A 25,225-nucleotide genomic window follows, 5' to 3' on the forward strand; every position below is an offset into this window, starting at 1 on the left:
ATCTCTTCCAGTCCTGTCCATGTTGCTACAAAAGTTGGGTATTCACCTTTTCTGATGGAGGCATAATACTCCATAGTGTATATGGACCACATCTTCCTTATCCATTCATCCGTTGAAAGGCATCTTGGTTCTTTCCACAGTTTGGCGACCGTGGCCATTGCTGCAATAAACATTGGGGTACAGATGGCCCTTCTTTTCACTACATGTGTATCTTTGGGGTAAATACCCAGTAGTTCAATTGCAGGGTCATGGGGAAGCTCTATTTTTAATTTCTTCAGGAATCTCCACACTGTTCTCTAAAGTGGCTGCACCAACTTGCATACTCACCAACAGTGTAAGAAGGTTCCCCTTTCAAATAAGAGCATTGAATGAAACATTGGACCAGATGGACCTCATAGACATATACAGAACATTCCACCCTAAAACAACAGAATACTCATTCTTCTCAAGTGCACATGGAACCTTCTCCAGAATAGACCACATACTGGGTCACAAAGCAGGACTCAACCGATAGCAAAAGACTGACATTATTCCCTGCATATTTTCCGATCACAATGCTTTGAAACTGGAGCTCAATCACAAGGAAAAGTTCAGAAGGAACTCAAACACCTGGAAGCTAAAGACCACCTTGCTTAAGAATGCTTGGATCAACCAGGAGATCAAAGATGAACTTAAACAATTCATGGAAACCAATGAGAATGAAGACACCTCGGTCCAAAACCTATGGGATACAGCAAAGGCGGTTCTAAGGGGGAAATACATAGCCATCCAAGCCTCCCTCAAAAACATTGAAAAATCCAGAATACACCAGCTGTCTCTACACCTTAAAGAACTGGAGAATCAACAACAAATCAAACCAACTCCACATGCAAGAAGGGAAATAATCAAGATTAGAGCAGAGATCAATGAGGTAGAAACGAGAGATACAGTAGAACGTATCAATGAAACTAGAAGCTGGTTTTTTGAAAGAATCAATAAGACCGATAAACCATTGGCCACACTAATCCAAAAGAAAAGAGAGAAAGCCCAAACTAATAAAATTATGAATGAAAAGGGAGAGATCACAACTAACACCAAGGAAATAGAAACAATCATCAGAAATTATTACCAACAGTTATATGCCAATAAGCTAAGCAACCTAGATGAAATGGATGCATTCCTGGAAAGCTACAAACTCCCAAAATTGAACCAGGAAGAAATTGACAACCTGAATAGACCGATATCTAGTAATGAGATTGAAGCAGTGATCAAAAACCTCCCAAAAAACAAGAGCTCAGGACCTGACGGATTCCCTGGGGAATTCTACCAAACTTTCAAAGAAGAAATAACACCAATTCTCCTGAAGCTGTTCCAAAAAATTGAAGCAGAAGGAAAACTTCCAGGCTCTTTTTATGAAGCCAGCATTACCCTGATCCCCAAACCAGGCAAAGACCCTACCAAAAAGGAGAATTTCAGACCAATATCACTGATGAATATGGATGCAAAGATTCTCAACAAGATCCTAGCAAACAGGATCCAGCAGCACATTAAAAAGATTATCCACCATGACCAGGTGGGATTCATCCCTGAGTTGCAAGGTTGGTTCAACATTCGCAAATCAATCAGTGTGATAGAACAAATCAATAAGAGAAGAGAGAAGAACCACATGGTCCTCTCAATTGATGCAGAAAAAGCATTTGACAAAATTCAGCATCCGTTCCTGATGAAAACGCTTCAAAGTATAGGGATAGAGGGAACATTCCTGAACTTCATAAAATCTATCTATGAAAGACCCACAGCAAATATCATCCTCAATGGGAAAAAGCTTGCAGCCTTCCCGTTGAGATCAGGAACACGACAAGGATGCCCACTCTCACCACTCTTGTTCAACATAGTATTAGAAGTTCTAGCAATGGCAATCAGACAACAAAGAGAAATAAAAGGTATCCAAATTGGCAAGGAAGAAGTCAAACTCTCTCTCTTCGCAGATGACATGATTCTTTATATGGAAAACCCCAAAGACTCCACCCCCAAACTACTAGAACTCATACAGCAATTCAGTAACGTGGCAGGATACAAAGTCAATGTACAGAAATCAGTGGCTTTCTTATACACTAACAATGAAAATACAGAAAGGGAAATTAGAGAATCGATTCCATTTACTATAGCACCAAGAACCATAAGATACCTGGGCATAAACCTAACCAAAGAAGTAAAGGACCTGTACTCGAGGAACTACAGAACACTCATGAAAGAAATTGAAGAAGACACAAAAAGATGGAAGACTGTTCCATGCTCTTGGATTGGAAGAATAAACATTGTTAAAATGTCTATACTGCCTAGAGCAATCTATACTTTTAATGCCATTCCGATCAAAATTCCACCGATATTTTTCAAAGAGCTGGAACAAATAATCCTAAAATTTGTATGGAGCCAGAAGAGACCCCGAATTGCTAAGGAAATGTTGAAAAACAAAAACAAAACTAGCGGCATCACGTTACCCGATTTCAAGCTTTACTACAAAGCTGTGATTACCAAGACAGCGTGGTACTGGCATAAAAACAGACACATAGACCAGTGGAACAGAGTGGAGAGCCCAGATATGGACCCTCAACTCTATGGTCAAATAATCTTCGACAAAACAGGAAAAATATTCAATGGAAAAAAGACAGTCTCTTCAATAAATGGTGCTGGGAAAACTGGACAGCGATATGTAGAAGAATGAAACTCGACCATTCTCTTACACCGTACACAAAGATAAACTCGAAATGGATAAAAGACCTCAACGTGAGACAGGAATCTATCAGAATCCTAGAGGAGAACATAGGCAGTAACCTCTTCGATATCAGCCACAGAAACTTCTTTCAAGATATGTCTCCAAAGGCCAAGGAAACAAAAGCAAAAATGAACTTTTGGGACTTCATCAAGATCAAAAGCTTCTGCACAGCAAAGGAAACAGTCAACAAAACAAAGAGGCAACCCACGGAATGGGAGAAGATATTTGCAAATGACAGTACAGACAAAAGGTTGATATCCAGGATCTATAAAGAACTTCTCAAACTCAACACACACAAAACAGATAATCATATCAAAAAATGGGCAGAAGATATAAACAGACACTTCTCCAATGAAGACATACAAATGGCTATCAGACACATGAAAAAATGTTCATCATCACTAGCCATCAGGGAGATTCAAATTAAAACAACATTGAGATACCACCTAACACCAGTTAGAATGGCCAAAATTAGCAAGACAGGAAACAACGTGTGTTGGAGAGGATGTGGAGAAAGGGGAACCCTCTTACACTGTTGGTGGGAATGCAAGTTGGTGCAGCCACTTTGGAGAACAGTGTGGAGATTCCTGAAGAAATTAAGAATAGAGCTTCCCTATGACCCTGCAATTGCACTGCTGGGTATTTACCCCAAAGATACAGATGTAGTGAAAAGAAGGGCCATCTGTACCCCAATGTTTATTGCAGCAATGGCTACGGTCGCCAAACCGTGGAAAGAACCAAGATGCCCTTCAACGGATGAATGGATAAGGAAGATGTGGTCCATATACACGATGGAGTATTATGCCTCCATCAGAAAGGATGAATACCCAACTTTTGTAGCAACATGGACGGGACTGGAAGAGATTATGCTGAGTGAAATAAGTCAAGCAGAGAGAGTCAAGTATCATATGGTCTCACTTATTTGTGGAGCATAACAAATAACATGGAGGACATGGGGAGATGGAGAGGAGAGGGAGTAGTGGGAAACTGGAAGGGGAGATGAACCATGAGAGACTATGGACTCTGAAAAACAACCAGAGGGTTATGAAGGGGCGGTGGGGTGGGAGGTTGAGGAACCAGGTGGTGGTAATAGGGAGGGCATGTACTGCATGGAGCACTGGGTGTAATGTCAAAACAATGAACACTGTTATGCTGTAAATAAACAAAAAAAAAAAAAAGAGAAGGTTCCCCTTTCTCCACATCCTCTCCAACACACGTTGTTTCCTGTCTTGCTAATTTTGGCCATTCTAACTGGTGTCAGGTGGTATCTCAATGTTGTTTTAATTTGAATCTCCCTGATGGCTAGTGATGATGAACATTTTTTCATGTGTCTGATAGCCATTTGTATGTCTTCATTGGAGAAGTGTCTGTTCATATCTTCTGCCCATTTTTTGATATGATTATCTGTTTTGTGTGTGTTGAGTTTGAGAAGTTCTTTATAGATCCTGGATATCAACCATTTTTCTTTACTGTCATTTGCAAATATCTTCTCCCATTCCGTGGGTTGCCTCTTTGTTTTGTTGACTGTTTCCTTTGCTGTGCAGAAGCTTTTGATCTTGATGAAGTCCCAAAAGTTCATTTTTGCTTTTGTTTCCTTTGCCTTTGGAGACATAACTTGAAAGAAGTTGCTGTGGCTGATATCGAAGAGGTTACTGCCTATGTTCTCCTCTAGGATTCTGATGGATTCCTGTCTCATGTTGAGGTCTTTTATCCATTTTCAGTCTATCATGTTACCTCATTTCAAGCTTTACTACAAAGTTGTGATCACCAAGACAGCATGGTACTGGCATAAAAACAGACACATAGACCAGTGGAACAGAGTAGAGAGCCCAGATATGGACCCTCAACTCTATGGTCAAATAATCTTCAACAAAACAGGAAAAAATATACAGTGGAAAAAAGACAGTCTCTTCAATAAATGGTGCTGGGAAAACTGGACAGCTATATGTGGAAGAATGAAACTCGACCATTCTCTTACACCGTACACAAAGTAATAGCTTTTTAATTAAATTTTTTCTTCTGTTGAAGATTCATTTGAGAGAGAGCATGAGCTTGTGTGGGGGGAGGGGCAAAGGGAGACAGAAAGAGAGAGAGAATCTCAAACAGACTCCACATCTAGCATGGAACCTGATGCAGGGCTGATCTCACAACCTTGAGATCATGACCTGAGCTGATATCAAGAGTCAGACGCTTAACTGACTGAGCCACCAGGCCCTACATATAAATTTTAGCAGTTTTTTTTTAATGTATACTTATGTAGCCATCATCCAGACCAGTAGATAAAATATATCTAACACTCAAGATGGCTCTCCTTGGGCTGTTTCCCAGTCAATATCATTTTCCTTGACCCTGAGAAGTAAACATTATTTTGACTTCTATTCTTACTAGTTCCACTTATTCTTGAACTTTGCAAAAATGGACTCATAAATATGTACTCTTTTTGGTTTAGCTACTGATCAAAATAAAGGCTATAAGATTCTCTCATGTTGTTGTATGTGCCTGCAGTTTATGACTTTAGAGTTTAAAGAATAACATAGTTCTCCATATTACTTAGGGACAGAATTAGCTCCTTAACTTTACGATGTAAAGTTCCTTCTATGAATTGATTTAATTTTATGATAGAGTTTAATGAACTAGAAATGGCTGGAGCTGTCAGCATAAGAGAGTTTCAATGATTCTGATCTTTAAAAAGTAATTAAGTATACATGTGCTGAACATCTTTCACTTGGTAGGATGGAATTAGAAATTGTAAGTGAATCACACAACGAGAGACATGCATGTAAACAGCATGCATCATTGAAAAGACCCATGTGGGGCTCTTGCTTAATCCTGGGACATAACAGGAGAAAAATAAACATTTGTTCAGAAATCAGAGTAAATTCCCTTTGATCCAGTAATTACATTTCTAGGAATTTATGTCAAGGAAATAACTAGATGCGCAAAAAGTTTAGTTAAGGGAATGTTACATTTATTACTGCTGATAGGGGAGGGGAAGAGTGAGAGAGAACATGAGCAAGCAAGAGAGAACTAAAATGGGAGGGAAGCAGCTAAACTCTCAAACTCTCTAAATTAAGACACATCACAAAATAACAAGTGTTTCCATTTGTCAAATTTAATGCATTTCTACTTAAGAAATGAAATATTTACAGTGCTTAAAAATTACTTATGTGTTTTAGAAGTATCTTTAATGATGTGAACATATTGCCTGTATATATGTTTATTAGTAAAGTTGTTACTAAACAACAAACACAGGACGATCTCATTTTATAAGAACATCATGTAACTACAAAACAAAAGACTAGAAGGCTAAATACCAACACATTATTTAATGGTGGTTACTTCTAAGGGGTAGGATTATGGGTAATTTAAATATTCTTCTTTGTGCTTTTGGTTTCCCAAACTTCCATTAATATTTTTGAAATAAGAAAACTATTTCTTAAAAAAAGAAAAGGATGGGGAATAACTACCTATCTTAAGGCAATGTTCACATTGCTTTAGATGATTTTATTTGAAAATATAACAATTTTGGTTCATTAGAATGTCCATCCAAGATAATTTTTAACATGGCCCACCTCTATTTTACATTATTTCATACAAGCAAAGCTTAACTTTCTTTTTTCTTAATATATTTTGTGATTATCTCCAGAAAGAATCCAACCTTTTAAATATAAAAAGTTACAATATATTTCAAGTTTATGAATATGAAACTTATGAGCAAACCCTGTTTTTCATTTTAATGTGATCCTAAGAACTGGATGGGAAGATCATCTTCCATGACTCACCCGACGGCTCTGTTTACTTTTGGAAAGAAGAGGCTGTCTCTCTGAAGCCCGGGAATGAGTATACTTAGATTTCTTGGGGAAAGGATGGATTGAAGGGGGTAAGGAATTACAAGTGGGACTTTTAGGCATTTGAACCATTCAAAGCTGTACTCCAAACCATAATTTCAGATTAGGACTGAATGTGCAAAACTGAGACCTTCAGGTCCTTGTGGAATCTAAAGCGTCTGGGGCAGAAGACTAGGGATGAGGAATAAATGAATTACAGACCAGGAAGGTGCATCTTGGTTCGAAAACAGAGGCTGTGCATTTGCACTTTGTAACTTCTTGTTTTTGTGTCTTTTAGATATGCATATCTATACATGTATATGTATACTGTTTTTAGAGAGTATATCTCTCTTGTCTCTTAGAGATGGAAGCAGATGTCTGCTTTGGTAAGACTTTCAATGCCTGGCATTTACTACAGTTTTATGAAATTTATTGGTTTTGTTTTTTGTCCTCAAATTTAGTACATTTCCATTAAGGTCAACAATTTTATGGATATTGCAACAGAATAAGAATATTTTGTTTTTAATCTTTCTTTTGTGTCCATCAGATTAATCTCTTGAACTCTGTCTCTTTCTCTCTCTTTCTCACAGACACACACAGAGCCCTAAACCAGTCTAACAGAGGCATTAAAGACACAGAAGTTTTTCTATTAAATTTTATTTAGGGCTCCTGGGTGGCTCAGTGGGTTAAGCCGCTGCCTTCGGCTCAGGTCATGATCTCAGGGTCCTGGGATCGAGTCCCGCATCGGGGCTCTCTGCTCAGCGGGGAGCCTGCTTCCCTCTCTCTCTCTCTGCCTGCCTCTCTATCTACTTGTGATCTCTCTCTCTGTCAAATAAATAAATAAAATCTTTTAAAAAAAATTTTATTTATAACTCCCCTCCTTTCCATTTAATTTCTTCATCAAACACTACTGTTCTTTAGATCAGGACTAAGAGCGCAGAAAACCTTTCCCTCCCTATTCCGCATTTGTTTTGTTTGTTTGTTTTCTGCTGGTATAAACTTTTTATCTCCTTGAGGACATGCTGTTTTCATCCATTTCCTGCTGAGACAAAGGTAAGGCCTATGTATTGAGACTGGACCTGAAATATGGGCAGTGGACTTCATTATAGTGAGACATATGAAGATAAACACACATGCACTCAGTTGTGTTTCCACCATCAGAGCTCTCAAGAACCCTGATGCAGTCAGCACTTGGCTGTGTGTGACCAGGAATCTAGGGATGGTTGGCCCTGTTTTTCAGTGACTTCAGGTCTGTTGGTATCAAGTTCATTACCTGAGCTGGTGGTTACTAGGGAGCTGGGGTCTAAGTTTTAGAGATCCTTTCTCCGCAGTCCTGCTCTTTATAAAGTGCTTCTGGCAACAAACCCTCTAATTGCTATGGTAGAGCCTTCTCATGGGTTTTAGTTACTTAGAACTCAGACAAGGAAATTTGTTTGGCCTGTTGTAGTCTTTTTTTCTGTGAGTTGAATTTTTTATGTTTTTACCATTGATGTCTGCTTTTGTAATCTTATCTCTTCTTTTTCCAATTGATTTTCCAGTGAATGTGGTCATTTTCATGATTTACAGTTGCCAGACTTAGTATATAAAAATACAGTACATGCGGTTACATTTGAATTCCAGATAAACAGCAAATACTTTTTAGTCTAAGTATATCCGTGTGATATTTGAGGCATATTTACACCAAAAATTATTGTTGTTTATCTGAAATTTAAATTTAATAGGTATTCTGTCATTAATCTGTTTTCATCTGACTTAAGACCCTGTCCTTATTTAAAACCTTCTCAAACAAAAAGGAGATCAAGTCCTTGTGGTTACAAATTGTTGGAGCAGAAAGTTAAAATTTTGGTGGAAATGAGTCTTCTGGGATTATTTTTGGAATTTGATATGTTCTACCTAACCTTTGGGGCTTTGTATATGACATTCTTTATGCCTGGAGTTGCCCCTTCCTCTTTTTAACATCCAACCCTCTCTTTGTCCTCTTGTTCCTGCTCTGCCCTGGCTGCCTGGGTCCTACTCTTTTGTAAAGTTTGTGTTCTGAGGTCATTTCTTTCTTCTGAGCACCTTTCCTTGATGACACAAATAAGTGCCCGTCCTCTGTGTGCGCACGGCACCTTGGGCTTCCCTATTGTACAACTTGTTTGTAGCACTCAGTCTATGAGGAGAGGACTGTATCCGTCCAGGTCATTGTTGAATACTCAATGATGTCTAGCATAGGCTGTGAATGAACGAATGAATGAATGAATGAATGAATATATGGAGGACTATGAGTAAAGAGGAGTGAATTTGTAAACTGGAGAATCTTCACTAAAAAATGTGATAAGAGGGGCACCTGGTGGCTCAGTCGTTAAGTGTCTGACTTTGGCTTTGGTCCTGGGGTTAAGCCCAGAGTTGGCCTCCCTGCTCAGTGGGAGGCCTGCTTCTCCCTCTTCCACTCCCCCTGCTTTATCCCTCTCGCTCTCTCTCTCTGTCAAATAAATAAAATCTTAAAAAAAAAACTTAAAAAAATATGGTAAGAGAAAATGAAGACACACACTTGATTCTAGGATGATGGACCAAAGCTGGAAGGGAGGGATAAGAGGGGTGATTTTAAATAAAGCAAATGCCTTTCAACCATATTGTTCTCTGGCTCAGACTCCATGGAGTCATGCTTAAGTCCCAGGGCAAGGTGATTGCCTGTGTGACAGTATCCATTCCGGGGGTAAAAGCTGTACCTCCACAGTGTGGCTGTGGCAGTCTTAGACCAGGTGCTACATCTTTAGCAGTTTGTTTTAGTGTAGCTCACAACCCTGTGGTCCTCCAAGACAGGCACTGTCACATTTGTGAGCTTTGGCAGGCCAGAGGAATAGGCAGCTATTCATGGCAAATACAAACCAGAGTTCTCGTACCCACTGAAGGCTCCCAGCATTCTTTGAGATTTATCTAAGAGGGACCAGAGTTTTGGCAGAGTTGTTGGAGAACAAAGCCAACAAATCCTGTTTATAACATATGGTGACCCTATTTTTACTCTCCAGTTGGTGTGGCCTGGGAAACCTTCACTGTATCCATATTTACTAGCTTCTTTGTTTAGAATACTCATAAGTAAAGATGATGGCTAATTCTTCCTCATGCACTCTGCAGCGTCGTTTATAGTTTCTCTTTGCAATTAAATTTCAGGCTCTGAAAGAGTGGAGAACTTTATGAGGCAGAGGAAAATCTGATAAACTGGACTTGTCGTCACTTGGAGCAGGCTTATGACCATATGTCATGTAATGGTGTTATTTATTAGCATTTTTAGGAGAAACTATTTGCTTCTAAATAATAGAAGACCTTTCAGATAATTAACTGTGCTTTCTGCTAATTAAAATAGCATACAGTTGCACAAAATAGGAAAGCTATGACTCTTTCTCCTGCTTTGAATCTTAATTTGAATAACAATGAGTGAATAAGGGATGAGATTATATGAGGAGCACATTCTGATGTCCCTTAATGGTATATTTTTTCCTCTTGACTACCTGATACAAAACTAACAGTTAACATCTTCCTATTGAGACAGTAAATGAAAGGAGACACAATGTTGTTTACAAAAATATTTTTTATATTTGTTTTTGACCATAATTGAGAAGTAAGTAGTTGTAATGGGTGGGCAGAAGCAGGGTTAAGATTCTGATGGTGAGAGTAGTTAGCATCTCACTTGCCTCTCAAATCTATTTGCAATTATAAATTTACATAAAGGCTATGGACCATTTGTAAAATGAGACTGGAACTGACCTGCTCCTTTCTACTCAGGTCCTCTTGACCTGGGTCATACATCATAGCTACCTGGGAACATTTAATCCCCTGATCTGAGAGTATGTCCCTGGCTAATTAAACCAGAATCTTTAGGGTAGGCAGGCATGACCTTTTTGAGAAAATTTTCTAGGTGATTCTAATGTGCAGCCCAGGTTGAGAACCACTATTATGGAATGTACAAAAATTATTTGCGGACACCCGAGTGTTAATATTTGAGGCCATATTTCAGGAAAAGGCTGTTGGTCTTTGAGAATTTTCTATGAAGACCTGGACGACCCACCAAGATGGTGGTTGGTGGGATTTGTGCTAGTCAGCCATCCTTGCAGCTCTGTGCATGTGCATAGTGCACCCACAGACTCCGCAAGAGGGCCCTGTGTGTTATACATATCTTATGTAAAGAGGCCAGTGCTTTTTTTCCCCAGTGTCTTGGGAAAGATTTTTGATGCTTGGTAACCTGTTGAAGGAATGTGAATTATGGAAAAGGAAATAATGAGCCAAACCTGGCCCTTCAAGAGTGTGTGCATGTGTGGGGTGCCTGGGTGGCTCAGTTGGTTGAGCAGCTACCTTTGGCTCAGGTCATGATCCCGGTGTCCTGGGATCGAGTCCCACATCAGGCTCCTTGCAGCGGAAGCCTGCTTCTCCCTCTGCCTCTGCCTGTCTCTCTGCCTGTGCTCGCTCTCTCGCTCTCTCTCTGACAAATAAATAAATAAATAAATAAATAAATAAAAGAGTGTGTGCATGTGTGTGTGTGTGTGTGTGTGTGAGAGAGAGAGAGAGAGAGAGAGAGAAAGCATGAAGGGGTGAGGAAGAGGAAGGGAGAGGGAAAAAGATGGAGGGAGAGATAGAGAAAGAGAGAACATGAGAGTTGAGACTCAACTCTTTTGAGACTCAGTTTTCCTTGGAACTTATCCTGACCAAGCATAAAATAGAGAAGCACTTAAACTTTGCAGAAACACTGACACCTGGGTTAGTGGGAGGGGCGGATGGATTTTGGTCTTCTCTGTGGAACTTGTAGAGCTTGGATGTGAAATCTTTGCTTAGCTAGTTTTGGTGGTAAGTGAAAGAGTTGTATCACCCAGGAACACCCCTTTGGATTTTCGGATAATTTGGGAGAGGCAATGACTGCTTGGTTTGTAGATCTTGGAAGATTTTATGGACCACATGGATTCCATTATACCACAGGAGGCAGGCAATGTTCTGGTCTAAGGCTGACTCAGAGAGGGAAACTTCCATGAGGATTTTATGTCCCAATAATATGTCCTCTATGGTGTCCTCCCAATCCCACCCACTTAGTCACATTACAGCTCATACTGTATTAACAGGACAGGCCAGAGGGAGAAACATCTGCTGTGCATCTTGTCCTAATGGCATCTCTGACTACTGGTCCATAACTCCTTTCTAAGTCCTTTCCTGGAGCAAGGTTACCTTCACACTTGAAGACCTCACATTCCCTGTGTTTTATAGGGAATGTCATGGGTTCCTACTTGGGAGTCCTGAAAATACAAAGGTGAGAAGTTATGGAGATGATAAATTTGTCTAAGTGGTTTGGGACCAAAGAAGGAAGAAATATAATGATAATTTGCAAATATCCATTCAAGACCATTCTACTCAAAGAAAGTGTTTCACTCATGCTTTGATCATGAAGGAGGATTTAAAGTGAAGTCAGGTTCATTCATTTTATTTTCTACTTCTTTGATACAAAGCTTCAACAGCCTCTGCCTTCTGCAACTTATATGCACCAATAATCTTCAGTATCAGTAATTACTGTGATGCTATAGGAATTATAAAGTCTTGCTGTGGGAACCTCCATAGTTCCTTTATTTTATTTCACAAAACAAGATAGGGTGACAGTAACAGCTTTTGGAGTGGAAGTTTAGCCTTGAGTAGTCCCTCAGGGGAATGACCTGAAATCTCAATCATTCTCTTTGAATTGGGCTACAACAGATTCAGCCTGGGAGTGAGTCTATAGTAAGATCACTGAGATTCTACTTTTAATATTAGTGGTGCTATAGCTGTGAACCCCATTCTCTTGGGTTATACACTGATACAGAGTAATTGAATATATCTTTGTCAATTGCTTGCTAGTTTAAGGTTATATGGGTGCAGCATAGGAATCTGTACTCATGGAAGTTTTGCTTTCTTTAGGAAAACAATCACAGAAACTTAACTTGTAGGGAAAGACAGAATATAATATATATCAATACGGACAGTTAAGAATATAAGTGGGTAAGAACAGCTGGAGAAGGTTGCTTGGACTAGGTAGGATTGAGAAAGGTTCTGAAGGCTACGAAGGATAAATGAAAAGGTGAACGATATGGCATTTTGGGGTAGGAAAATAATTAAACAGATAAATAGAGGTAGGAAAGAGAATAATATATTTCAGGAACTTTGAAGAGACTATTAGCTAGAATATTCATTCCCTATGGTTGCTGTAACAAACTACCATAAATTTGGTGACTTGAAACAATAGAAACATATTCTCTCACAGTTATGGAGGGTAGAAGTTTGCAAGCAAGGTGCTGGCAGAGTTGGTTCTTTCTGGAGGTCTTGAGGGAGGAACCGTTCAGTGCCCGTCTCCTAACTTCTGGTGTCTGTCAGCAATCTTTGGTGTTTTTTGGCTCATATATGCACTACTCCAGTTTCTGCCTCTGTCTTCACGTCTTCTTCTCTGTGTCTCCATGGCATAAATTTCCCTCTACTTTCTCCACAAGGACACCAATAATTGGATTTAGGGATCACCTTAAATACGGAATAATTTTACCCAAAGATCCTTTGTAAATATGTTATTTCCATAAAAAGATCATATTGATAGGGGTTAGGACTTAGACATATTTTTTGGGGGAGACACTATCAACCGACTGCAGATAACAAAGGAGAATAAGGTTGGATGGATAGAAGTCTGATTGTGGCAGGTCCTAAGATAAAAAAATATTATAGTGAGGATTCTAGTATAAACATCTCAGTTATCAGTCAAAATAAATGTGTTTGGAGGAAAGATCATGGGCTCAGCTCCTGTAGGGTCATTTGCATTAAAGACTGGGGAGAAATCATTATGAAGGAAAGAAGAATAGGGTACATATGATGGTTAATTTTGTGTGTATGTGTGCAATGGTTAATTTTTTGTGTCAGTTTTGACTGCAACATAGGGTGGCCCAATTAAACATTGTTTCTGGTTTTCTCTGTGAGAGTGTTCTGGATAAGATTAATATTTAAATTGGTGTAGTCAGAAAGGTAGACTTCCCTCTCCAGTGTGGGTGGACATCATTATCCAATCCACTGAGGGCCTGAATACCGGGATGGAGGAAGGAGGAAATTCTCCTTTTATTATTCTGCCTTCTTGTTGAAGTGGGACATGGTCTTCTCCTGTCCTTGGATTGAAATTTATACCATTGGCTTTCCTGGGTCTCTGGCAGATTTTGAGATTTCTTAGCCTCCATAATCATAGGTCAATTCCTTATAATAACCCCCTTATTGGTTGAGTTTCTCTGGAGAATCCTGATATAGTATATGAGCTTAGCCTAAGAACTATAGGTCATCATCAAGGGTAAGAGATGATTTGAGTACACCATGGGTAGTTTTCCCAGGTTGGTCTTGAGCTTAACCCTCTCGGACCCCTATTTGGATCTTAAGCCAGAGCCAGGGTGAAATCTGCATAAAACTGAGGTCACAAGGCAGGACCGTGGTCCATTCTAGCATAACATGCGTAGATAGAGTAATGACCTCTCAGATTTTCAGAGAACCTAGTAGGGGAGTATTGTGCTCTGGAAGTAACAGGGACAAAAGATTTCTTCTCAGTTACCTGAAAATTAGGATCAGGAAGGACCTGGAATCAATGTAGCTAATATCAGGAGCAAACAAGGTTAACCAAAACATGGGTGTACTATGCAATAGATCAAGCAAGGAGACACCATACCATGTCCTTGCTGATGCCTGCTTCTTCCTACCTAAAAGTTTTTGTGTGTGTATCTTGACTTCCCAACTGTGTTGCAATCTCCATGAGGACAATAATCATGTTTTAGGTTTATATGTTGGATGCACAACACATAATTAATAACTGCTTGATGGGTGGATAGAAACAGATCACCAGTTTGCCATATAATCTATCAGTTTCCTTATTCTTTACAGAACTATGAACAAAGTAACATGAACATAACTCTACACATTAATGATGGTGAAAGAGGTTTTGTTCTAAAATGGAAGGATGACATGCCACTATAGGGATTTTTATTGTCCTATAAATTTCTGGCATGGACTGCCAACCATAAAACTATGGTGAACTTCATGGAATCAGGACACTGGGTGGAAGGTGAGACTCAATGAGAGTGTCAAAACTCATTCACTAAAGGGTGTTACTCAGAAGCATTTCCATTCTTTTCAGAAGCAGCTAAAGAATGGAGGGTGTACAAATTGTGTGAGTTGTGGACCTAGTTTATTAGAGCTGAGGTTTAATATAAGATTTCATATGAAGTTCTTAACATTTTGATTCATTTAATGTTTCAGCCTTTTTCTTGAGAAAAAAATAGAAATAAATTGAGAACTAATGTATACCAAAATCTGAGTGCATCTATCTCAGGAAAGATAAATTTCATATTCTTGCAATAATGGCATGGATACAAATGATACTTTAGTATTACACAAATGATATCATGCAGATGATACAGTATTATTATAAAAAATTTGTCCATAACTTGTGCCATCTTGGTGTTTAATATTACACTAAAGAGCAGAGAGGTTCTGGAGAGCAGAGAAAACCATCAACAAAATGAAAAGACAACCTACCAAATGGGAGAAAATATATGCAAATCATATATCTGATAAAGGGTTAATATCCAAAATATATAAAGAACTCATACAACTTAATAGCAAAAACCAAAAAACAACCAGTGTGATTAAAATATGGGCAGAGGATATGGATAGACATTTTTTTCAAAGATGTCCATATGTCCAACTGATACATGAAAAGGTGCTCAACATCACTTATTGTCAGTGAAATGCGAAGTAAGACCACAATGAGGTATTTCCTCACACCTGTTAGAATGGCTTTTATCAAAATGACAAGCAATGACAAGTGTTGGTGAGGATGTAGAGAAAATGCAATCCTTGTGCACTATTGATGGGAATGTAAATTGGTATAACCACCATGGAAAATAATATGGAGATTTCTTAAGAAATTAAAAATCGAATACCATATGATCGGGCATTTCCACTTTGTGGTATTTATCTGAAAGAAATGAAAACACTGATTCAAAAATATATGTGCACTCCCATGTTCATTGCAGCATTATTGACAATAGCTAAGACATAGTAGCAACCTAAGTGTCCATCTATAGGTGAATGGATAAAGAAGATATGGTATCTATACACACAATGAAACATTCAGTCCTAAAAAAGAATGAAATCTTGCCATTTGCAACAATATGAATGGGCCCTGAGGGCATTATGCTAAATGAAATACATCAGACAGAGAAAAACAAATACTGTATGATCTCACTTACATGTGAATCTAAAAAACACCCAGAACAGAGCTCATAGAATACAGAGAACAGATTAGTGATGGGGAGGGGAGGTTGGGTGAAATGGGTGAAGGTGGTCAAAAGGTACCAACTTCCAGTTATAAGATAAATAAGTCATGGAGGTATAATGTTCATCATAGTGACTATAATTACTATATTGTATATTTCAGAGTCACTGAGAGTAGATCTTAAATGTTCTCATCACAAAAAAAAGTTTTTAATTATGTGTGGTACAGATGTTAACTAGACTTATTGTGGTGATAATTTCACAATATATACAAATAATAAACCATTATGCTGTATACCTGAAACTAATAGAATGTCATGTTTCAGTTATAGCTCAAAAATAAAAAAGGAGATGAATAGCTCAAAGGACACTGAAGAAGTATTTTAGCAGGAGTGACCACTATAGAGGTTCTGATTTTCTTGCGTCTGTTTTCTTTCTAGAGGTAAGGATAATTTATAAACTGTTAACTTTGTATGCTCTGCATGAACTCTTGGAAAAATTTCAGACATGTATTGAATTTACTTTTTTTGTTTTTTAACTACCAAAGATTCCAAAGAGAGGGGAGAAATTAACCAGAAAGTTTTATAACAAGAGCAACTTTTATGATTAAAATGTCATTAACCATGGTTCAGAATATTAGACTAATAACTTTTTTAATATAGCCGTATATCATTTATGGACACCAGTCCATTAACCTGAGTTACAACTCTACTTTACCTTCAATAACACTTAGGTTTTGAGGCAAACAATGAAAAAAACAATTTTTCTCTGGCTTATGTTCGTAAAATAACTTCTTGCAATCTGTTTTATGTGCATTTGCATGTATGAAAAGAAGTCAAAACTTATTACAGAACCTTTATTATTATATTTTAACTATGTGTAATTAATTTCCTGCCCATGAAAAATATTTTCCTTTTAGTTAATTATCATTTAGGTTCTCAAGTTCTTCTTGTAATATTCTCCAGAATTACTTTCCTACCTTCTATAAAGTTTCATGAAACAATTCATTGCATGTTAGGAAAACATTATTCTGGATCCAGATCTCTAAAGACTTCTTAAAAAACAATTTATAATCAAAATTAAAAAAGAAACTTTTGTGCTTTTAAGGATGCTATGAAGAAAGTAAAAAGACAATCCAAAGAATGGGATAAGATACTCACAAATCATATATTTAATAAGAGATTTCTATTCAGAACATGTAAAGAGCTCTTACACTCAATAACCAAAAGACAAATAACCCAATTAAAAATGGGCAAAGATTCAAATAGACATTTCTCCAAAGAAGATAGATATACAAATGACAATAAACACACGAAAAGATGCTCAACATTATTAGTCATTAGGGAAATGCAAATCAAAGCCACAATGAGATACCACTTCACACCCACTAGGATGGATGGTTATAATAAAAGACAGACAATAAAAGTGTTAGTGATGATTTGGAGAAATTGGAACCCTCATATTTTGCTGGTAGGATTGTAAAATGGTGCAGCCACTTGGGAAATCAGATTGGCAAGTTCTCAGGTGGTAAAACAGTTACTGTATGAGCTAGTGATTCCCATCCCAAGTATATTCTCCAGAAAATTGAAAGCCTGTGTCCACACAAAACATATACACAAGTGTTTATAGCATTATTATTCATAATAGCTAAAAAGCAGAAACAACCCAAATGCCAGTCAGCTGATGAATGGATAAATAAAATATAATAATTTTGTATGAAGGAATATTACTGTGTTGTGTTATGGACTGAATTTTGTCTCCTGCCCAGATTCATATATTGAAGTCCTTACCCCCATTATGATGATATGAGGAAGTGGGGACTTTGGGAAGTATTAGGTTTAGATGAGGTCATGAAGTCATGAGCCCCCATGATGGAATTATGCCCTTATAAGAAAAGGAAGAGACAATAGAGCTTCCTCTCTTCACCATGTCAGGATACAGTGAGAAGGCGGCCAGCTACAAGCCAAGGAACAAATCTGCTAGCACCTTTATCTCGGACTTTCCAGCCTCCAGCACTATGAGAACTAAATGTTTGTTGTGTAAGCCACCAGTCTATGTTATTTTGTTACAGCAGCCAGAACTAAGACAGGTTGTGTGAAGGAATGAAGTATTGATATATGCTACACATGGATGAACCTTGAAAACATCATGTTAAGTGAAAGAAGTCAAACACCAAAAACCACAAAAGAAAAAAAAAGGTGGGGAGGGCGCCTGGGTGGCTCTGTGGGTTAAAGCCTCTGCCTTCAGCTCAGGTCATGATCCCAGTGTCCTGGGATAGAGCCCCACATGGGGCTCTCTGCTAAGCAGGGAGCCTGCTTCCTCCTCTCTGCCTGCCTCTCTGACTACTTGTGATCTCTGTCAAATAAGTAAATAAAATCTTAAAAAAAAAAAAGAAAAGAAAGAAAATAAAATAGAGGGAGCTGGTCCATTAAAACCAATCCTAAATCAGCTAGTGGAGATGTGATTCAGCTTCAGCATTGCCAGTCATTTCTCTCACAAGAGAGGTTGTAAGAGAGGTCATAACATCTCCCTTAGAAGCAGACGACTGTGCACATGCGGGACCTCTCTGTTTCTGCCTTGCACCTGTTGGGTCAGTGGGACCTGCTTAGACATGTGAACCTGGAAGAAGTCTCTAGCAGCAGCTGAAACTGGTGCAATAGTACCCGAATATTATGAGCATCACCTTTGTTTTTTTCTTTTAAACTGGTCCAGCAGTCTTGTCTTTGCTTGAAATCTTCTAGCAAGAAAAAGAATGCAAGTAACTAGACTTAATCTGATGCACTAACTTCTTAGTTCTAAAAGCACTTACAACATAAACCTTTGGATGAAGATGGTAGCAATTTCTAATTACTGAAATCCCTTGTTTTAATTATACTGAAATCCCCACAAATGAATAACATCAAGTGTCATGAGGCTGTCTGAAAATATTCTCTTAAATTTATTTCTTTGATTGTGGAAACATGAACATTGCACAAATTTACCATTTTAACTATTTTGAAGTGTATGGTTGAGTGGCATTAAATGCATTCTCTTCATTGTACATGAGGCTACTTTTTGAAATTTATCTTTTACTTGGTCACCTTTTCCCTTCAGAATAGAAAAGTGCACTCCAAGTCCTTCCACATCCAGTTCAGGGACATCAGTGTTATTGTAGAGAGAACCCTGACACCAATCAGATAATTCTGAATTACTTCATCCAGTACTTTTTGGGTAGGTTGTGTGAAGTCGGGATTAGCAAATTCTGGATGAAAAAGAATGCAGGTCCCAAGGATCCATCATAACCAACGTCAGTGGAAAATTCTTTCTTTGAGATTGCCTTGATTCCAGTAGACTGTTTAATCCACTTGGCTCTCCTGTGTCATACTTGTTGAATTCTTTTCCTAAATCAGGGCAGACGTAATTATAGTCCTTCTTTACTTCCATAGCTGTTTCCAGGGATCGCTCTGGAGGAATTCCTACTTCTCAGCCTCTCAGCCATTGCTGAATGAAATATGTTATAACTTGCCCTGTGATTGGAATGTGCCTGCCACAGCTGCAGATCACAGGTCCTTCAGCTCCAGGAAGGACAGGAGTGGTACCTTCTCCACTATCTGGTCACCACACCAGTCACTATCAAATTTCTTACTTGTTTTGATGCTTGGGATGCTGCCTATGCAAGAGCAGCCTGCATGGCTATGTATAAGCCTAAAGTTTTGTAGGGCTTGAATGTTATTTTAACAATGTATTCTATTTTCTGGAGCATTTAGTGGAGGTTTAATAAGCAGAAAGCAATGACTTTCAAATTCTGCTTCACATATTTCAAGAACACTTGCTCCATAGACCTTTCCATCAAGTGACAGTCTTCAACTATACCATACTGAGTTGGCCACTTCATGGTATATGTTGCTTTTCCCATTACTTCATGCCCAATAAAGAAATCCAGGTTCATATTGCCTTTTCCCAGGAAGCTAAGATGGCCATAGATGTCATGTCACAGTGAGATCCAGGCTGGACCACAGTCAGAGAATTCTGTATAATTGTTTTGAATGGAGGTTATAGGGGAATCAGGATAACACTTTGATTTCCAGGTTATTGTTTGCATCATTATTATTCTTTTTTTACCTTCTTTTGTTTCAAATTTTTATTTTAATTCCAGTTAATTAACATATAATGTAATATTGTTCCCAGGAGTAGAATTTAGTGATTCTATGAATCACTAAACACTAAATTAATGTATATTATACATATAATACCTAGTGCTCATCACAACAAATACCGTCCTTTTAAGATAATACAAGTCAAAGAAGTCATGTGATGAAATGGGGAACGAGAGCAAGGTTTTGAGGACACTGAGCCTATCAGAAGCAGCTGGTGTGCTCCTGCCACTGGCCTGCTGCTGGAGGCATTTTCTCAGTGGAGGAGGATGGCTCTCCAGAGCAGGGGAATGGGGATTGGTACAATAACGACATAGTCTGATATAAAATGAGACCAAAGAGAAAAAGCCAAAACAGGTCCAGGAATTGGTTCAATTCCTGACTCTGTGGCTAAAGAGGCAACTTTTGTTATCTTGGCTTGATTCTTAGGAAAGAAGTGTTGGTGACCAAAATGAGGATCACAGCTGGGTACTATGTGTTTAAGTTGTGGGTGCATACAAGATGGCTGCTTTATACATTTGGATATCAATATATTCATAAAGCTCTACTGTAATTATATTAAATTATAGTGAACTAAAGACTCCATGAAGTCAGAGACCTTGTTCATTTTGTGAACTGCTCTATTCCCGGTAGCTAGAAAAGTGTCTGGCACTGAGTAGATGCTTTTAGATGCTCAGTACATGTTGAATGAATCTACTATTTCAAAGACGAAATAAAGCACAGCAGGAATATCTGAACCCACATGAACCCTATCACATCATTGACCCCTTTAAAGGGCACATGTAAAATTGATGTTGAAGTTTGGTCATAAGTTAATTGTTTGTCTCCTTATTTATTATACTGTTCTCTCTTGGAGAGAGTTAGCTTCTTAATTCTTTCTTCTTCCCAGTGAAAGCCAGTTGTCACATCCTTTATTCATATTAAGTATAATGTCAAGTACTTCAAGGCAATAGTTTTCCAAAGGTAATTAAAATTTCTAAATTGATGAGATGATAGCTTAGTACAGCATTTAAATAATAATTTTTATAATGGGGAAAGGTTTCTTTTTCTGTAATAGGTTTTATTTATTTATTTATTTTAATTTATGCATATTTTTAAAGTTTATTTAGTTTTTAAATTAACATATAACATATTATTTGCTTCAGAGGTACATGTCTGTGAATCATCAGTCTTACACAATTTCCAGCACTCACCGTAGCACATACCCTCCCCAATGTCCATACTTAGCCACCTCATCCCACCCATCCCCCTCCCCTCCAGCAGCCATCAGTTTGTTTCCTGAGATTAATTCTTTTATGGTTTGAGAGTTCAGTTATTTTTGATGGCTGCATAGTATTCCATTGTACATATACACCACATCTTCTTTATCCATTCATCTGTTGATGGACATCTAGGTTCTTTCCATGGTTTGGCTATTGTGGACATTGCTGCTATAAACATTCGGGTGCATGTCCCCTTCAGATCACTACATTTGTATCTTTAAGGTAAATACCCAGTAGTGTGATTGCTAGGTTGTAGGGTAGCTCTGTTTTTAACTTTTTGAGGAACCTCCATGCTGTTTTCCAGAGTGGCTGCACCAGCTTGCATTTCCACCAACAGTGCAGGAGGGTTCCCCTTTCTCCACATCTTTGCCAACATCTGTCATTTTCTGACTTGTTAATTTTACCCATTCTGACTTGTGTGAGGTGGTATCTCACTGTGGTTTTGATTTGTATTTCCCTGATGCTGCGTGATGTGGAGCACTTTTTCATGTGTCTGTTGGACATTTGGATGTCTTCTTTGCAGAAAAGTCTGTTCATGTCCTCTGCCCATTTCTTGATTGGATTATTTGTTCTTTGGGTGTTGAGTTTGATAGGTTCTTTATAGATTTTGGATACTAGCCCTTATCTGATATGTCATTTGCAAATATCTTCTCGCATTCTGTCAGTTGTCTTTTGGTTTTGTTGACTGTTTCCTTTGCTGTGCAAAAGCTTTTGATCTTGATGAAGTCCCAATAGTTCATTTTGCCTTTGGTGGATGTTTCTAGGAAGAAGTTGCTGTGGCCGAGGTCAAAGAGGTTGCTGCTTTTGTTCTCCTCAAGGATTTTGATGGATTCCTGTCTCACATTGAGGTCTTTCATCCATTTGAGTCAACTTTTGTGTGCAGTGTAAGGAAATGGTCCAGTTTCATTCTTCTGCATGTGACTGCCCAATTTTCCCAACCCCATTTGTTGAAGAGATTGTCTTTTTTCCATAGTACCATACTGTCTTGATGATTACAGCGTTGGAATAGAACTTGAAGTCTAGAATTGTGATGCCACCAACTTTGGCTTTCTTTTTCAACATTCCTCTGGCTATTTGGGGTCTTTTCTGGTTCCATATAAATTTTAGGATTATTATTCCATTTCTTTGAAAAACCTTGATGGTATTTTGATAGGGATTGCATTAAATGTGTAGGTTGCTTTAGGTAGCATAGCCATTTTCACAATATTTGTTCTTCCAAGTCATGAGCATGGAACTTTTTCCCATCTTTGTGTCTTCCTCAGTTTCTTTCATGAGTACTCTATAGTTTTCTGAGTACAGGTTCTTTGCTTTTTGGTTAGGTTTATTCCTAGGTATCTTATGGTTTTGGGTGCAATTGTAAATGCGTTTGACTCCTTAATTTCTCTTTCTTCTGTCTTGTTGGTGGTGTATAGAAATGCAACTGATTTCTGTGCATTGATTTTATATCCTGACACTTTTCTGAATTCCTGTATGAGTTCTAGCAGTTTTGGAATGGAGTCTTTTGGGTTTTCCACATAAAGTATCATATCATCTGCAAAGAGTGATAATTTGACTTCTTCTTTGCCATTTGGGTGCCTTTTATTTCTTTTTGTTGTCTGAATGCTGAGGCTAGGACTTGCAGTATAGTGAAGTGGTGACAGTGGACAGCCCTGCTTTGTCCCTGACCTTAGGGGAAAGCTCTCAGTTTTTCCCCATTGAGAATGAAATTTGCTGAGTTTTTCATAGATGGCTTTGATGATATTGAAGTATGTACCCTTTATCCCTACACTGTGAAGAGTTTTGATCAAGAAAGGATGCTATACTTTCTCAAATGCTTTTTCAGCATCTATTGAGAGTATCTTATGGTTCTTGTCCTTTCTTTTATTACTGTATTGTATCACATTGATTGATTTGCAAATGTTGAACCACCCTTGCAACCCAGGAATAAATTTCACATGGTTGTGGTACATAATCCTTTTAATGTACTGTTGGATCCTGTTGGCTAGTATTTTGGTGAGGATTTTAGCACCCATGTTGATGAGGGATATTGGTCTGAAATTCTCCTTTTTGATGGGGTCTTTGTTTGGTTTTGGGATCAAGGTAATGCTGGCCCACAAAATGAGTTTGGAAGTTTTCCTTACATTTCTGTTTTTTGGAACAGTTTCAGGAGAACAGTTTTTAATTCTTCTTTAAATATTTGGTAGAGTTCCCCTGAAAAGCCATCTGGCCTTGGAATCTTGTTTTTTGGGAGGTTTTTTATGACTGCTTCAATCTCATTACCAGTTAAGGGTCTGTTCAGGCTTTCTTTTTCTTCCTGGTTCAGTTTTGGTGTTTATATGTCTCTAGAAATGCATCCATTTCTGCCAGATTGTCAAATTTGCTGGTCATAATCTGTTCTTATAATTGTATTTCTTTGGTATTGTTTGTGATCTTTCTTCTTTCATTCATGATTTTATTATTTGGGGTCCTTTCTTTTTTATTTTTGATAAATCTGGCCAGGAGTTTATCAATCTTGTTAATTCTTTTGAAGAACCAGCTCCCAGTTTTGTTGATTTGTTTAACTGTGCTTTTGGTTTTTATTTCATTGATTTCTGCTCTGGTCTTTATTATTTCTCTTTTGCAGGATTTAGGTTTTTTTTTTTTGTTTTTTTTTTTTTTTTTTCCCTGTTCTTTCTCCAGCTCTTTTAGCTGTAGCGTTAGGTTGTGTACTTGAGAACTTTCTTGTTTCTTGAGCAAGGCTGTATTGCTATATACTTTCCTCTCAGGACTGCCTTTGCTGCATCCCAAAGATTTTGAACTGTTGTGCATTTTCATTTGTTTCCATGAATTTTAAAAAAATTCTTCTTTCATTCCCTGGTTGACCCATTCATTCTTTAGTAGGATGCTCTTTAGCCTCCATGTATGTGAGTTCTTTTTAAACTTTCTTCTTGTGGTTGAGTTTTGGTTTCAAAACATTATGGTCTGAAAATATGCAGGGAATGATCCCAGTCTTTGGTACTGGTTGAGACCTGATTTTTGACCCAGGATATGATTTATTCTGGAGGATGTTCCAGGTGCACTAGAGAAGAATGTGTATTCTGTTACTTTGGAATGGTATATATCTATATTTATATCTATATCTATATCTATATATCTGTATATGATATATATATCATATATGATGTCCATCTGGTCAAGTGTTTCATTTGAAACCTTTATTTCCTTCTTGATCTTTTACTTAGATGTTCAGTCCATTTCAGTGAGGGGGGACTGTTAAGTCTCCTACTATTATTGTTGGTGTGTTTCTTTGATTTTGTTATTTTAATTGGTATATAATTGGCTGCTCCCACCTTAGGGGCATAGATATTTACAATTGTTATATCTTATTTTTGGACAACCCTTTAAGTATGATATAGTGCCCTTCCTCATGTCTTATTATAGTCTTTGGCTAAAATCTAATTTCTCTAATATAAGGATTGCCACCCCAGCTTTCTTTTGATGTCAATTAGTATGGTGAATTATTTTCCACCTCCTGACTTTAAATTTGGAGGTGTCTTTGGGTCTAAAATGAGTTTCCTGCATACAGGATATCTATGGGTCTTGTTTTTTTTTAATCCATTCTGATACCCTGTGTCTTTTGATTGGAGCATTTAGCCCATTTACATTCAGGGTAACTATTGAAAGATATGAATTTACTGCCATTATATTGCCTGTAAGGTGACTGTTACTGTGTATTGTCTCTGTCCCATACCATCCCCAATGTCCATAACCCTCCCTCCCTCTCTCCCAACCCCACCTCCCCCCAGCAACCCCCAGTTTGTTTTGTGAGATTAAGAGTCACTTATGGGGGGCACCTGGGTGGCTCAGTGGGTTAGGCCGCTGCCTTCGGCTCAGGTCATGATCTCAGGGTCCTGGGATCGAGCCCCGCATTGGGTTCTCTGCTCAGCAGGGAGCCTGCATCCCCCTCTCTCTCTGCCTGCCTCTCTACTTGTGATCTCTCTC

General features: G+C 38.2%; 1 pseudogene; it reads right to left on the bottom strand.

Moving 5' to 3' along the window:
- Nucleotides 1-18,959: 18,959 nt before the first annotated feature.
- Nucleotides 18,960-19,789, bottom strand: LOC123940747 (annotated as a pseudogene).
- Between the last annotated feature and the right edge of the window lie 5,436 nt (nucleotides 19,790-25,225).

This window comes from Meles meles, chromosome 4 (genome assembly GCF_922984935.1).
Source record: "Meles meles chromosome 4, mMelMel3.1 paternal haplotype, whole genome shotgun sequence".
NCBI classification, from domain to species: domain Eukaryota; kingdom Metazoa; phylum Chordata; class Mammalia; order Carnivora; family Mustelidae; genus Meles; species Meles meles.